General features: G+C 44.2%; 1 long non-coding RNA gene across 1 annotated transcript in view; it reads left to right on the forward strand.

Annotated features, from left to right (window-relative positions):
- LOC148137566 (uncharacterized) overlaps positions 1-13,903 on the forward strand; it is a 46,255-nt gene that overhangs the window by 17,722 nt on the left and 14,630 nt on the right. Inside the window, exon 2 of the long non-coding RNA XR_015754154.1 lies at positions 539-768. This is a non-coding gene — a long non-coding RNA (uncharacterized LOC148137566). The remainder of the gene's footprint in view (positions 1-538; positions 769-13,903) is intronic.

Here is a 13,903-nt window from a genome sequence, read left to right on the forward strand (position 1 = left end):
TAATTGGCTTACAGTTATGTGCTTTTTGCCTTACTCCCTTTTTGAATAGGTGTGTTACATTGGCAGTTTTCCAATCCTCTGGAACTTCTCCAGAATCCAACAATGTTTGGAAAATTACATCAATGTGTCCACTATCTCTGTAGCCCCCTTTTAGGATCATAGGACGCAAGCCACCAGGGCCAAGGGCTTTATCTACCTTGAGCCCCATTAGTTTGTCTGATACTACTTCTCCGGTGATGGTGATAGTAATCCTGTCCCAGTATTCCTTAGTATTAATGGAATGTTCAAAGTATCTTCCACTATAAAGACTGATGCAAAATATCTGTTAACTCCTCTGCCATTCCTTTATTTCCCCAAAGTTGTCTCCCCAGGTTCACTTTCTAAGAGACTTACATTCACTTTAACTCCTCTCTTTGTTTTGATATATTTTTTTAAAAACTCTTGTCATCAGTTTTTATTTTCCTTGCTTGATTTCCTTGCTTTATTTTCTGTGTTTATTACCTTTTTAGTCTTTTGCTGGATTCTGAATTTATTCCAGTTTTCAGGACCATCACTGACTCACAACAATCAACAGAGAGGAGTGTTCCCTCCCAGGCAGAGAGCACTTCGGTGGTCTGGACATTCGATGTCGGATCTTCGGGTAGCCATTTTCCAAGGCATATTTCGGGACAGGCAACAACGCAAAGTGGCCGAGCAGAGGCTGATAGTCAAGTTCATTACCCGTGGGGATGGCCTCAACCGGGACCTTGGGTTCATGTCACACTACAGGTGACTCCACTGCACTACACACACAGACACACTCCTACACACACACACATACTCTGACAGACCCTCATACACAAGCTTTCTCTCGTACACTCCCACACTCACACCCTCTCACAAACATTTACCCCTTTACACTCACACTCACTCACACACTCTCTCACAGATACTCCTCAGAATGCTGAGGAAGGGACCCGAAACATTAACTCTGCTTTCCCTCCACAGATGCTGCCAGACCTGCTGAGCTTTTTCAGCAACTTCTGTTTTTTTGTTGTTTCTCTTCAGAATCCATAGTTCTTTTGGTTCCTGAGGAATGCCCTGGGTATTTTTTCTAATGGTGACTGTTCTATCATATTGGGCTCTTTGCATCTGTAACCATCACCATTTGTGCTGCTGTGAAACTGTGTCCCACTTCTGCACATTTATTGGAAGTGGCTTATTGGGCAATGCTTGTTCCACCCAACGTTCAGTGCTGAACCATTTGTCTTTATGGCTGTCTTAATTGCGCGCGCGTGTGTGTGTGTAGGTAAAAACAATGACTACTGATGCTGGAAACCAGATTCTGGATTAGTGGTGCTGGAAAAGCACAGCAGTTTAGGCAGCATCCGAGGAGCAGGAAAGTCGACGTTTCGGGCAAAAGTCCTTCATCAGGAATAGAGGCAGAGTGCCTGAAGGGTGGAGAGATAAATGAGAGGAGGGTGGGGGTGGAGGTAGGTAGCAAAGAGTACAGTGGGTGAATGGGGGTGGGATGAAGGTGATAGGTCAGAGAGGAGGGTGGAGTGGATAGGTGAAAAGGAAGATAGGCAGGTAGGACAAGTCCGGACAAGTCATGGGGATGGTGCTGAACTGGAAGTTTGGAACTGGGGTGAGGTGGGGGAAGGGGAAATGAGGAAACTGGTGAAGTCCACATTGATGCCCTGGGGTTGAAGTGTTCCGAGGCGGAAGATGAGGCGTTCTTCCTCCAGGTGTCTGATGGTGAGGAAAGCCCAGGACCTCCATGCCCTCAGCTGAATGGGAGGGGGAAGTTGAAATGTTGGGCCACAGGGTGGTGTGGTTGATTGGTGCAGGTGTCCCGGAGATGTTCCCTAAAGCGCATAGGGGAAACTGGATGCCTCCTAGCAATGTAGAGGAGACCGCATCGGGAGCAACGGACACAATAAATGATATTGGTGGAAGTGCAGGTAAAACTTTGGATGTGGAAGGCTCCTTTAGGGCCTTGGGTGGAGGTGAGGGGAGAGGTGGGGGGCAGGTTTTGCAATTCCTGCGGTGATGCTTTATTTTCTTTACTGTTGTTGAAGTTAAATATAAAGTTATAATGAAGTTATTTTCTATTACTAACGAGACCTGGTCTAATTGTGATTTTATCCTGAGTGGCAGTCGGTTGGTGGTCTCATTGTGACTTAATACATTTATTGACAGTGACAGTGGAATGGGGGGTGTGATTATTGAAACACTGTTCTGTGTTTAAGTGGTAACATCAAGCACTTGTTGTTGCAACTGAGTATTTTAAAAGCAGTAATGTCTTTAAAAAACAGCAAATTCACTTGTCTTCTGAACATTTTTGCCCCATTTTGGATTATTTTCATCATTACCTAGAAGTATTTTAAGCAATAGTGATCACCATGTTATATGTACTACAAATCCAACTACCAGCTAATGAATGGGGTTGCATCCTGCTCTCAATCCTTAATTCTATACTGAGTTCACCGCACTCAGTGGAAGAGGAGTAATGACTGGGGAGTCTTAAGAGAAAATTGCCTTGACACAGTTTATTATGCAATAGTCATTGGCTAGTTAGAGACAATTACTTAGGCTATCGGAAACCAGGGGTGACATATCTCATCTCATTGGGATCTCAAGCTAAACTCCTTCACTTGTCACCCAAAATCATATGATATCATCAGGTCGGGTGGAGACAAACCCAGTTGGGAATGTGAGTTGTGAGGACGTTGAAAAGAAGTCTCCAGGAGATTTGGACAGACCTGAGTGAATGGTCAAGGACATGACAAATGGAATACAGTGTAGGTAAGTGTAAGCTTATCCACTTTAGTAGGAGGACAGAAGGTTTCTTAAATCATACAGGTGGGGATCCAAGATGGCGGCGACCCAGTAAGACTGAGTCTATAGTGCTCCTCCCAAGACTTGGGCACAGTGGGTCACCTACCCCCTACCAAGCTCACCAAATCATCTATAAATCATTTATAATAGTTTAGTAACTGAATTAGTGGTTTAATATTACATTTAAGCTATATTTAAGCAACTTTATCCTAAGTTAAAATGACTAAAGGGAAGGGAGCCCGCAGCTCTCAGCAAGCAGGAACCCCTCCCCCACACTCTCCAGCTGCAGCAGAGGCGTCCACAGCCGCCCCGGGGGACTTACCTACAGTAGCAAGTCTTGCAGAAATGCTTTCCAAGCTTGACTCGAAGATCGATGCCTTTATCGTCGAATCCAGGAACCGTTGGGAGTCGTTGTCGGCCGCGCTGAAGAAGCACGACCATGAAATTGATGAAATTCAACGCCGAGTCGGAGGGGCGGAGCTAAAGGCCGCGACCTCGGAGACAACCGCTCAATCGGCCGTGGATCAGGTCCGGACTCTCGAGCAGCGAGTCCGGACCTTGGAAAATCATATTGACGACCTCGAGGTCGTCGAAAAAATATTCGTTTGCTGGGCCTTCCCGAGCAGGAAGAGGAAGGCCAGCTTACAGCATTCCTGGAGCAGTGGCTGCCACAACTTTTAAATCTGCAAGCTGGATCAGGCCAGGTAAGGGTGGAATGGGCCTACCGGGTAGCAATACGCGGGCCTGGCTCGAACCAGCGCCCACGCCCGGTCCTGTTCCGGCTGCAGAGCTACAGGGAGAGGCAGATACTCCTAGAAGCCTCTAGAAATCTCGGAAAAGACCCCCAAGCTATGATCTACAAAGGATCCAAGATCATGCTATTTCAGGACTTTTCCCCGGCTCTGGTTCGAAAGAGGAAGGCATTCGACGAGGCGAAGAAGCGTTTAAGGGACTTAAATGTTCAGTACTCCTTACGCTACCCAGCGATGTTACGCTTTAACCATGAAGGTTCTGTATATAACTTTGGATCACCAGAAAAGGCTAAGGAATTCTTGGACTCTCTTAGATAAACTGTAGGACATAATGGATGTTGGTCTGCCTTCCCCCCCCCGTTTTGGTTTATATCCCCTCCCTTTTTTTTCTTACCTTATTGCTTAATATTATTATGGGGGGTGGGGAGAGGGATTTGATTTTCTCCCCCCCCCCCCCCCTTGGAGTTGTTTTCTGTTATTATTTTATGTATATATGAGGGGTGTATGTATATGTGTGTGTATGTATGTATATATATATATGTATGTGTATGTATATATATGTATATATAAGTTGGGGGATTTGGTTAATGTTGGTGGGAGGAGGTGGTTACCTTATTCGATTTTACCTCTGTCTTTAGGAGCGGGGTTGTTTTTCCCTTCGTTATTTTGTATTATCATATTTAATTATTATTTGTTGAACTGGTAATTTTATAGTTATATGTTTATATATGGTATTAACATTACCAAATATACCCAGGTGTTGGTAGGGGTGGGGGTGGGGTGCTCACTGTTAACTCTAGCTTTGTATTATATTTGAATTTTCCTCACTTTATTGAGGAGTGCCTGGATCAAGGGTGGGGCATTGGTTGGGAGAGGATATGAGGGATTTTTGGAGAGGAAGTGATGCCCCCTGGGAACAAGGGGGAAAGTCTCCACTTAGATATGTTTTATATTTTTTTTATTTAGAAATAGTTTTTTACTGTATTGTTGTGGGTGTATTAAAGAGGGTTTATTTTTGTAAATTTTACATGTTCCATGCTCGGGATGTTCTGGATAGGGTTCCCCCTCCCGAGGGGTCTCGGATTGGCCCAGAGGATTATGGTTGATCAATCGGTTAAGTGGTGCACCTGGAATGTCAAAGGGAGTAATTCGCCACTTAAAAGGAAGAAAATATTATCAAATCTTAAGAAGGAAAGAGTTGATATAGCTCTCCTACAGGAGACGCATCTGTCAGATAAAGAACACTTGAAATTACGACAGGGCGGATTTGATCAGGCCTTTTTTTCTTCTTTTAGCTCAAAAAGCAGGGGAGTTGTTATTCTTGTTCGGAAGAATTTCCCTTTCAAAATCCTAAAGCAGATAAAAGACGAATCTGGACGATATATCTTGATTAAAGCTCTCATAAATGGAGAGGAATATGGGATTTTAAATTTGTACTGCCCCCCGGCACACCCCTTTAAATTTATAACAGAAGCCTTCTCAAAATTGATGGCTTTTGATGCCCGTCATATAATTATAGGGGGAGACTTTAATTGTATTATGGATCCGGAAGTAGACAGGATTCCCAAGAGTACTGCAGGAGTATCTCCCAGATCTAGACAATTGATGGATCTGAACAAAGAATTAGGATTGGTAGATGTATGGAGATGTCTTCATCCACAGGGTAGAGATTTTTCTTTCTACTCTAATCCACATAAATGTCATACCAGAATTGATATGTTTTTTGCCCCCTCAATTTTTTTAAATTCCATATCATCCTGTAAAATAGGTAATATAGCAATTTCTGACCACGCTGCTGTATATATGGAAACTAAGGCGAGGAACAGTAGGACATCCCCTCGGCATTGGCGTATGGACCCCTTCTTAATGAAAGATAGTAAATTTGTAAAGTACTTCTCTCAAGAATTTAAAACTTTTTTAGAAATTAATTCAGGTACAGCTAGCAACCCGTCAATGATGTGGGAGACCATCAAAGCTTACACGCGAGGCTTGATCATCTCCTACTCAGCGACCCAGAAGAAATTAAAAGGAGAACAACAGCGTTTGCTTGAAGCCCGCTTAAAAGCGGCTGAAACAGCATACACTGATAGACCCTCTATTATTAAATTGCAAAGGATTACAGCTCTTAGGACAGCTCTAAATACTACACTTACTCAAACGGCTAAGAGGGAAATATTATTTGCAAAGCAAAGATTATATGAATATGGCGACAAACCGGGCAGATACTTAGCATTTCTTGCAAAGAAAAAAAAGGCCCCTCAGACGATTATGTCTATTAAGGAAAGTACGGGTATTTTGACTCATGATCATAAAAAGATTAATGCGACCTTTAGAAAATTCTATTCTGAGTTATATAAATCACAGGATTGTGAAGATAGGGCGAAGAGGATGCAGTCATTTTTTAAAAATTTGACTTTTCCAGACCTAACTCCGGAACAAGTATCGGTCCTAAATGCTCCTCTTACACCCCAAGAAATAGTTGATGCAATTAGGCACCTTCAAAATGGTAAGACGCCGGGCCCAGATGGCTTTCAAGCTGAATTCTATAAAGAATTTACAGAAATACTGGTTGGTCCACTTATGGACATGTATAACTATGCATATAGTCAGGGCTGTCTCCCACCTTCGCTGAAAGAGGCAAATATCTCTCTTATCCTCAAAAAAGGAAAGGACCCAGAAGATTGTACATCATACAGACCAATATCCTTGCTAAATGTAGATTTTAAAATCCTCTCTAAAACGTTAGCACTGAGATTAGAAAGGATACTGCCACATATTATAAAGGAGGATCAGACGGGGTTTATTAAGGGCCGTAGATCATCTAATAATGTTAGAAGGGCTCTGAATATGATTCAAGCTTGTCATCAGGGAAAGATACCAGGAGTAGTGGTTTCATTAGATGCGGAAAAGGCATTTGATAGGGTCGAATGGTCATATTTGTTTTACACATTGGAGAGGTTTGGTGTTGGACAGGTGTTTACCAAATGGATCTCAACATTGTATAGTGATCCCAAAGCAGTTGTGGTTACTAATGGATTAGGCTCGGATAGCTTCAGTGTGGGTAGGGGCTGCCGTCAGGGATGTCCCCTCTCGCCATTGTTATTCACGCTAATAATTGAACCACTAGCAGAAGCTATACGAGCTGATCCTAACATAGTGGCCCCAAGGATTGGTACAGGTAAACATAAAATTACCCTTTATGCAGATGATGTTCTTCTATTCCTCAGTAACCCTTTGATGTCCATACCTCGCTTAATCCAAGTTATTAATACATTTAGTGCATTCTCAGGCTATAAAATTAATTTTTCAAAATCGGAAGCTATGCCAATGGGTGGCCTTGCTGTGATACCCCGCTTAGCGGACGGTTCCCTTTTTCCCTTTCGCTGGTCCCTGGAGGGTTTTGTATATTTAGGCATTTTTATTACTCCAGTATTTGGTCAGTTGTATAAGGCTAATTTTGTGTATTTATTGGAAAGGATAAGGCAGGACCTCCAGCGATGGGGAGACCTGCCAATTTCCTGGCTGGGTAGAATAGCATTAATCAAAATGAATATCCTGCCCCGTCTCCTATATCCTATGAGAATGCTTCCGGTGATGCTGCCGAGGACAGCTTTATGTAAATTATACGGCTGGCTGAGTTCCTTTATCTGGAACCATAGGCGACCCCTCATTAAGCTGAAGAAGCTACAGCTTCCACAGGCAAGGGGTGGATTGGACTTCCCAGATTTTAGGAAATATCAATTAAGTTCCCTATTAAGTTATATAGCTGATTGGGTCTTGTCTGATCCACAATCAATCTGGTTGGACATCGAGGCTTCTCAAGTAAAATACCCACTTATTAACCTTTTATTCTCAGACAAGAGGAAAATCATTACAGATCACTGTAAAAACCCCATAATACTGAATACAATCAAGGCTTGGAATATAATGCGGCAAAATGAGGGTAATTCACATAAAACATCCCCCTATGCACCGATAGTGGGAGCATGGGGATTCCAACCGGGGTTAACAGATGCCACTTTTAAGCTCTGGAGAGCCAGGGGTATCTCATGTCTTGGGGATTTATTTAAAGATGGGGTCCTGATGTCTTTCGGACAGCTGCGTCAGAAATTCGGATTACCCAATGGAGACCTCTTTCGATACTTCCAAATTCGAGATTTTATACAGAAGAAGACTACGTTATTAGATAGTCTTTATAAATCCGATAGAGAATGTAGTGTCCTACGACCAGTGGGGGTATCTTCCGTCAGTAATATTTATCATTTGCTACATGATGAAGTATCGGGAGATATGGATAATCTGCTTAAAACATGGGATCAGGATCTGGGACTAGAAATCTCCACAGAAACGTGGAATGATATCTGGGAAAATGCTAGAAGAATTACCATCTGTAACAGAACCCAGGCTATCCAGCTGAAGATACTTCATAGGGCCCATATAGCACCGGTTCGATTGGCAAAATTTAAGGCAGGAGCATCTCCAATGTGTCCTAAATGCAAAATAGAGGTGGGCACTCTTGTACATTGCTTATGGACCTGTCATAAGATCCGTGGATATTGGACTAAAGTAGCAAGTACCCTGACAGAAATTTTAGGAACGGAAATAAAAGTGGACCCCGTATCTCTCCTCTTGGGCTTTTCGAACTTTCCCTCCCTGGACACGTACGGGAAGAGATTATTTTCTATTGGCACAGACTAATTATGGAATGTATTCCCCTTGACTTCCTTACAAATATGGTGCACCGAAAGACCGAATTATTTTATAAAATATGGCAGCCCTTTTTGAATTACATAAATACAGACATTTCGGCTATCCTAACAAGGGCTTTTATTTAATTGAGACTACGAACCTGGCTGGTCCGCGGCCCCTCGGGGGAGGAATCCCGCACGAATACGGGTTTTATCATATCTGATGTTAACACATCCCGAGCATGTAAGAGACTTAAATATACACCCTGGTTAGTTGTAGGTTAGATTAGTAGATAGTTGAGTTTTGTCTGTTTGTTTTTTTTTGTGGGTTTTTTTTTTGGGTTTTTTTTGTTGTTTTGTTTTGTTTTTTTTTGTTTTGTTTTTTTTTGTTTTTTTTTTGTTGTCAAATTTTGGCTATTGTATATTTGAGCTAATTGTATATCAATGTTTATATCTGAGAGTTTTGTTTATTTTTGTAAACTTGTAAAAATGTTAAATTTCTAATAAAAATATCTATAAAAAAAAAAAATCATACAGGTATGGAATGAGGCTGTTTGACCCATCAAGCCTGCACTGACCCTCCAGACAGGATCCCACCCAGACTCCTAATGAATCCTTGCAGCCTCACATTTCCCATGGACAGTCCACCTAATCTGCACATCTTTGGACTGTGGGAGGAAACCGGAGCACCCGGACGAAACCCACACAGACACGGGGAGAATGTGCAAACTCCACACAGACATTCACCCAAGGCTCGAATCGAACCCAGGTCCCTGGCACTGTGAGGCAGCAGTGCTAACCACTGAGCCACTGGGTGAAAGGGAGGACTGCAGATGCTGGAGATCAGACCTGAAAATGTGTTGCTGGAAAAGCGCAGCAGGTCAGGCAGCATCCAAGGAGCAGGAGAATCGACATTTTGGGCATGAGCCCTTCTTCAGGAATCACGCCCGAAGAAGGGCTCACGCCCGAAACGTCAATTCTCCTGCTCCTTGGATGCTGCATGACCTGCTGCACTGAGCCACTGGATGCCTGGCCTGGTAATAGTGTGTGAAGTGCTGCTGTCTAAAGGGATCTCCTCTCATCTTCGCCTTTTTGAATATCATAGTTACATAATTAATTAATAAATTTGTGAAGGGCAGGTCTTTCCTGATGAATCTGATTTTTGCACTATTCTTTCACAGGATGTGGGTATCTCTGGCCAGGCAGCATTTATTGCCCAGAGGGCAGGTAAGAGTCAACCACATTGCTGTGGGTCTGGAGTCACATGTAGGCCATACCTGGGAAGGAGAGCAGTTTGCTTCCCTGATTGTTAGGGAAAAACACCTGATGTCAATCAGCAACAGTTTCATTGCCATCATTAAACTTTTAATCTAAGATTTTTCACAGAATTCAAATTCTACCATTTACCATGATGGGATTTGATCCCAAGTGCCCAGCAGGTTACCTGGGTCTCTGGATTAGTAGTCCAGCAACAATACACTGGGCCATCACCTTCCCAGCAAATTATTTGAGGAGGTGACTGGCTCACATAGTGGACTGGGAAATGTTTGTGAACCCTCTGACCCAGATCAACCCCTCTTCCTTGTGTTTACCATCTCCTCAAAGAAAAACAGATGGCCCCTCTGTCTCCAACCCTCCCACCTCCACCCCCACCCCCACCCAACCTCCCCTGCATCTTCTCTCCCCTCCCCCATCATAGGCTTGGCTCCTTTCTCCTCCCCACTTGCCTCATCTATCATCCCCACCTCAACTTGCTGCCTCCTTCCCACTGCATCCCCTCCCTACATAACCCCTGCCACTTGGCGCTGCATCTTCCATCTCATCATTCTGCTATCCTGTTTCTCCTTAGCTTAGTGTTTAAAAACTGGTTCATTTTAGTGAATGGATTTATCGATGCGTGAATCGTGCAAAGAGAAACTTGTTTTGACAGTTTCTTATTGAACTACTGGAAAGTCTGGGACTTTTTTCACTGGAGCGTAGGAGGTTGAGGGGTGACCTTTTTATAGAGGTTTATAAGATCATGACAGGCATAGATAAGGTGAGTGATAAGGGTCTTTTCTCTAGGGGGAGTTCAAAACTAGGGGGAATATTTTTTATGGGGAGAGGAGAAAGATTTAAGAAGGACCTAAACTTTTTTTTAATATGTGGAATGGTCAGCCAGAAGAAGTGCTGGATGCAGGTACAGTTACAACATTTAAGTACGTGAAGAGGAGGAGCACTCCGAAAACTAGTGCTTCCAAATAAACCCATTGGGCTATAAGCTGGTGTTGTGATTTTTAACTTGATCCACCCCAACACCAGCTTCTCCACACCTGAAAACATTAAAGTAGTGCTGGCCTTTCTCTCCAGAAGACTGGAATACAAGCGGGGAAAAAGTCATCTTTCAACTTCAGAAAGACCTCGTTACAGCATAACTAGAGGCTCCTTAACCATATCTAAAGAAACTCTTTCAATCTTATTTAAAATTACTGGCTAGCTTAGTCTCCTAATTAATCTTCTCCCTCCTTATTTTTTTTTCATTGTCTTCTGTTTGTCTTTGTAGGTTTCCCAAACCTCTGGTTCCCACATGCTTTCTCTTTTGCTTTTATGCTATCCCTGACTTCCCTGGTCAGCCATGGTTGCCTCATCCTCCCTGTACCATGCTGCTTTTTCCTCTGGATGAATCTCTTCCGCGTCTCCTGAATTACTCCCATAAACCCCTGCCTTTGCTGGTCCACTGTTAGGCTCCTCCCCCAGTTAATTCTACCCAGCTTCTCATTCTCAAATTGCAGAATAAATTCAATCATATTATGGTCACGGGTTCCTTCACTTAAACTTCCTTTATCAAGTCTGCCTCATTTGCACAACACTAAATTCCAGGATTGCCTGTTCCCTAGTGGGCTCCTCCACAGGCTGCTCCAAGAAGGCCATCTTGTGGTCAATCCACTACCAACCTGATTTTCCCAGTCCACCTGCATATTGAAATCCCCCACGATCACTGTAACCTTGCCTCTCTCACACGTGGATGTAGTTGAGATAGATACATTAACAACATTTAAAAGGCATTTGGACAAATATACAAATTGGCACGGTTTAGAAGGTCAACTGCAGGGAAATGGGGTTAGCATGGATAGACATTTTGGTCAGTATGGACCGTGCTGTAGGACTCTATGACATGCCTTTTCTATATCTTGATGTCTCGTAGAATCCCTGCAGGGAAATAAGCCATTCGGCCCAACAGGTCCACACTGACCCTCTGAAGACCCATTCACCCTATTACTTTACATTTCTCCTGACTAATGCACCTAACCTACAATATCCCTGAAGACTATAGGCAATTTAGCATGGGCAATGCACCCTAACCTGCACATCTTTGGATTGTGGAAGGAAACTGGAGCACCCGGAGGAAACTCGTGCTGACGCTGCGAGAATGTGCAAACTCCTCACAGACAGTCGCCCCAGGCTGGAATCGAACCCGGGTCCCCTGGCGCTGTGAGAAGCAGTGCTAACCGCTGAATCAATGTGCTGTCCTTTCTTATTTTATATCCCAAATCCTGACTACTGTTTGGAGGCCTGTAGCTAACACCCTTTCTTTTTAAACCTTTGTAGTTCCTCAACTCTACCCACACAGAGTCTACGTCGTTTGACCCTACTTTGTTTATTGCTATTGATTTAATTTCATTTTTTTGCTAACAAGGCACCCCCAGCCCCTCTGCCCACATGCTCATCTTTTCAATAAGCTGTATATCCTTGGATATTTAGCTCCCAATCCTGATCCCCCTGCAGCCATGTCTCCTTGATGCCCACTGCATCATACCTGCCCATTTCGATCTGTGCCACAAGCTCATTTACCCTACTCCGTATCCTGCACGCAATTGGAGCAGCCAGTGTTGGACTGGGGTGGACAAAGTTAAAAATCACACAACACCAGGTTATAGTCCAACAGGTTTATTTGGAAGCACACTAGCTTTCAGAGCGCCATTCCTTCAGGTGATTGAGCAGCGCTCCGAAAGCTAGTGTTTCCACCTATCCACTCCACCCTCTCCTCCCTGACCTATCACCTTCATCCCCTCCCCCCACTCACCCATTGTACTCTATGCTACTTTCTCCCCACCCCCACCCTCCTCTAGCTTATCTCGCCACACTCCAGGCTCACTGCCTTTATTCCTGATGAAGGGCTTTTGCCCGAAACATCGATTTTGAAGCTCCTTGGATGCTGCCTGAACTGCTGTACTCTTCCAGCACCACTGATCCAGAATCTGGTTTCCAGCATCTGCAGTCATTGCTTTTACCTCTTCCAAATAAACCTGTTGGCCTATAACCTGGTGTTGTGTGATTTTTTTAACCATGTTACAGGAGGAAGGACTTTATGTTTCTGGGAAATTGGGGCTGTTTTTGAGGGTGGTGGGATCTGTAGAAAGTGGATGGGTTGCACTTAAGCCAGGAGAGGTAGCAGGGTAGAGTAGGAGTCTCCTGTAGCTATTCCCTTCTCAAACAGGTAGAACTGTTTTGGATACTATTGTGGGGTACAACAATAGCAGCCAGGCCTGTGGCACCATGACCAGCTCTGCTACAGACCAGGGTCAGGCAAAGTTGAAGCACGTTAGTAGTCAGGGACTCACTAGTCAGGGGCACAATCAGGTGTTTCTGTGGCCATGATCATGACTCCAGGATGATGTGTTGCTTCCCTGGTGCCAGGGTTAAGGACATCTCTGAGCAGTTGCATAAAATTCTCAAGAGGGAGGGTGAGCAGCCAGATGTCATTTTACATATTGGTACCAACAATATATATCGGAAAAGGAATGAGGTCCCGCAGAGGTATTAGAGGGAGTTAGGCAGAGGGTTAAAATGGAGGACCTCACAGGTAGTAATTTCTGGACTATTTCCGATTCCACGTATTAGCGAGAGTAAGAAGAGGAGGATATGGCAAATGGAAGTGTGGCTTGAGAGCTGGTGTAGGGACAGGGATTCAGATTCTTGAATCATTGGGATCTCTTCTTGGGTAGAGGTGACTTGTACAAGAGGGACAGGTTATACCTGAACTGGAGGGGAACCGACGTCCTGGTGGGAGATTTACTCGATTCTCTCTAGAGAGTTTAAACTAGTCTGGTAGGGGAGGTGGGAGCCAATACAGTAGGGAGACGAAAGAGAAGGTTGAGGACAGTACAGAAGTTAATGGGAGCAAGTTAAATAGTAAAGGCAGTGTTGGTAATCTCAGTACTAGACAGCATGGGCAAGAGCATGGCAGGAAGTAAGGGGATTCTGGATCAGTGGTGCTGGAAGAGCACAGCAATTCAGGCAGCATCCAACAAGCAGCGAAATCGATGTTTCGGGCAAAAGCCCTTCATCAGGAATAAAGGCAGAGAGCCTGAAGCGTGGAGAGATAAGCTAGAGGAGTGTGGGGGTGGGGAGAGAGTAGCATAGAGTACAATGGGTGAGTGGGGGAGGAGATGAAGGTGGTAGGTCAGGGAGGAGAGGGTGGAGTGGATAGGTGGAAAAGGAGCTAGGCAGGTCGGACAAGTCCAGACAAGTCAAGGGGACAGTGCTGAGCTGGAAGTTTGAAACTAGGATGAGGTGGGGGAAGGGGAAATGAGGAAGCTGTTGAAGTCTACATTGATGCCCTGGGGTTGAAGTGTTCCGAGGTGGAAGATGAGGCGTTCCAGA

The sequence above is a fragment of the Chiloscyllium plagiosum genome, unplaced genomic scaffold (assembly GCF_037043375.1).
Source record: "Chiloscyllium plagiosum isolate Xiang-an unplaced genomic scaffold, Cpla_swu_hap1 HiC_scaffold_42, whole genome shotgun sequence".
In the NCBI taxonomy this organism is placed as follows: domain Eukaryota; kingdom Metazoa; phylum Chordata; class Chondrichthyes; order Orectolobiformes; family Hemiscylliidae; genus Chiloscyllium; species Chiloscyllium plagiosum.